We start from the raw sequence: 3752 nt of genomic DNA on the forward strand, positions 1-3752 counted from the left end.
TAAAGCACTTAAATGTTTGCGTTGTTGACTTATATATGTAAATTTATATATTTATATATACATATATATACGCATATATATTGCGTTTAAAATGTTTTAAATGATTTATAGTTATTTATTTATATATATATAATAATTGTTACATAATATTTTTATAATATATATTATATATTTATATATATAATATATACTAGATAAAATTTGTATAAAATATAATAATATTTGTATTATAAATAAAATACAATAATATTCTATAAAATATTTGTATAATATTGTGTGTTTATTTAAATAGAAAAATTATTTTAAAAAAGAAGATAAGGTATAGGGATAAAGGAATGTTTTTAAAATGTTATTAATATTTAAACAACTCGTTTGGTGCGTTCAAAAGTTTCAAATTTATATATCTTAGGATGAGAAGAATGAAATTCTTAAAAATGAAATCATTAGAAAAATGATGAAAATAAAAAAAACAATTAAGAAAAATTGTTTTTAAATAATAATATCAATTAAATTGACGTATAAAATCTCATTTATACCATCATAACAGATATTTACTTATTGACAATTAATAAGTAACTTAAATCTTATACTTTGTTCAGACAACCAATTTCCTTGATTTCGTAAAAATGAAATTAAGTTAATTTCGAAAGTGTTCATACTGCCCTAAATTAAGAAAATCATATTTTTTATTTACAAATTAAATATTAAAAATTACATGCTCCAAACATCATTTGTATCTGGAAAATTTTAAAAAGTTAACTATTAGAACTATAAAGGATGGCTTTTACTAGTTTATTAGCTTTAGTGGATTTCAGGTATGTGAATTGTTGTTTTTAACTTAAATTTGCACTACTTTTGAAATAATTTCGCGATTTTATTAAAGTCAACTGTGACTGATAATTACTTCAAAAAAAGTCACTTTTTCGTTATCTTAACTTTATCTTTTCCTTAAAATTTATCTTACGCTTAGTTACATTTGAAATATCCCTATATTTCAGCTTTCGTTTCAAAAAATTAAGGGCATTTTTCTTAATTTCGTTCTAACCTCAAAACTGAATTTTGCATGGGAAAAACAACTTAATTTCGCTGTAACGAAGATGAAACTAAGATTTTTACGAAATTAAGGTGTGCCTGAACATAGTATTAAGATCACTTAGAATTAAAACTGAACTATACTACTGATTTCTTTAAGGTTTTTTAAGTATAATTGAAAATATAATATTGATAATATAGATATCTATAGATAATATAGATATAGATTAATATAGATAATATAGATAGATAATATTTAAATTAACAAAATTATGTTGTTGACAACTGCACTGTTTAAATTTTGAGAAGTGAATGCAAAATTAAAATAAATATTTTTAGTTAATAATTAAAAAAATTAAATTTAGAGTTTTTGTTGATTGCAGCATTTAATGAAGTGGCGTATCTTAAAAAGTATCTTGTTATATGTTCACGAATTGTCTAAGGAAACTGTTGACTCCACATTTCGGTATGTCTTCCCCTTTAATCTCACTACCATCGTATTGTTTATTACAGAAGAGGCTTTCGTATTTTATCATTTATATTCATATAAGCAATAAAATTACAAGGCAATACGGGCGAAGTGTGGGAAAAATGGAGTCACAAAGGACACATTTCTGTTAAAAGAAGCAATAATTTCCATGACATTAATTTTAATGCCAATTTGTTGTCTGTCGTTAATTTATGGGCTTAGTGGTAATTTTGTATACCAAATAGCGTTGACACGTAACTTTCAAAGGGTTTACGTGTGTTAAACATAAAAACTATTAAAAATTATTATGAAGGCACATCTATAATTATATAGAATTTATGTAATAAGAAACAGATAAAATGCAATAATACGAACATATTATATATCAATTTAATTATAAATAATTAAGACGATATAATATTATTGTCAAACGAAACCTATGGTAGTCCAATAGAGAAAGTTTCGACTTATATAGTCAATGTACTAAAACTTAACAAGACCCGTCAATTTGTTCCTAGTCACCAAATACGTGTGAGGCCTGGTATTGTTGTGATGGAACATAATTATAACAATACCAGATTGTACCAAACACTCAGCAGTATTTTGCTTGCTATTAATCTTAACCCTGAAGTCATTTGTGGGGCTCACCGGTCTTTGACCATGTTCGTTTACGTTCGATATTCTCGTATTTAAATGATTTTTCATCACCTATAATGATTCGCAATAATGGTTCATTGCGTTTCAGCAGCGTTTCCCTGATGGAAATTTTATTAATCAAATGTCTTTGCGTGAATTTATGCGGTCGAAAAACTCGAGTGCCTTTGCATAGCCTGTTCTTCTTAAATGATTCCAAGTTAATGGTCTGCGGCTTCGTCTGCTCCACGAGTTGCAAAATGTTATTGACTTTTTAGTCACAGAAAACGGCGGATAGTTTTTATATCACCTGCTATAAAGTAAGAATTTATTTAAATATAAATCCACTTATTTAGGATAAAATATTATATTATGGGAATGGTTTTTTGTACTATGTTATATGCACTATTTAATTAAAATAATTTGTTGACTTCAATTTCTATTAAGAGGCTGAACTGAACTGAACTAAATTCACTTTAAAAAACTGTGTCTTCCGAACAGGTGGCAGCACTTTAGATTTTACCTAATGATGAAAATAACAGTTTTTAAGCATGAGGAAGTATGACGAACCATGTATTCTTCTTTTTCTAGGTGCCCTGTCCGCTTCGAACGTTGGTTAACATGATTGCTATTTTGATTTTATCTACAGCTTCTCGAAAAAGTGATCTTGTACTTTTATTAAACCATTGATGTAAGTTCCTCATCCATGATATCTTTCGTCTCCCAGGGCCACGTCTACCTTCAATTCTGCCTTCAATGATTAATTTTAGTAGTCCATACTTTTCCGGATGCCTCAGAATATGAAAAACTCCAACTTTCGGCGTTTCTCTAATATATATCACGGAACTCCAGTAAACCACAACCACAATAAGATTTAGTCTCTCGTGTCTCACTTGTGCTTTATAAGGAAAATAGCAATAATATAGAATGCAAATTGTGCATGTAGGTATAGCCTCTACTTAAACGAAATTGAGCCTGAAATAGACGCTAAACATCGGTTTAGCTAAACATACTACGAATATTCTAAAACAAGTTTTAAGTAAAGTTTTATGTATCAAAACAATTGGATTTCACAGATAAAATAAGATTTTAAATAAATGTGCCGCATGTTGTAAAACAAAATGATCGAACTTATATGAACAAGCAGTTAGAAATCAAGTAGCCTTGTTTTTTTATAACCAGTGATGTGTTACACAAGCCAGTTGTCAACCAACAGTGTCTTAGAGGTTATTATATCTTAGCTTCACTAAGAAGCTACCTTCACTTAGTTTCATTTTGATTCCACAGTACTTTCCATGAATTCTAAATGCAAACCTATTTGACCTCTTAGTAATTGGAATTTTGACTTACTTAGAAAATGGATGAAGTTGGTTCTCCATGAGGGGTCAAATTCATATATTATAATTTTATTTGCATTGGTTCAATATAATTTATTTTGCAAACAAAAGTTTATTTTCTGGTGTACTTATATGTAAATATAAACTGATTTGCGGTTTTTTCTTCATATTTATAGGATTATATTGCACATTATTAATTTCATTCATTTCCTGATTAAATCCTCATAAATTTGCACCAAATCTTTGTGAAAACTTTTTTTTATTTAAGATTCTCACATTGT

This window comes from Teleopsis dalmanni, chromosome 2 (genome assembly GCF_002237135.1).
Source record: "Teleopsis dalmanni isolate 2A chromosome 2, ASM223713v2, whole genome shotgun sequence".
NCBI classification, from domain to species: Eukaryota; Metazoa; Arthropoda; class Insecta; order Diptera; family Diopsidae; genus Teleopsis; species Teleopsis dalmanni.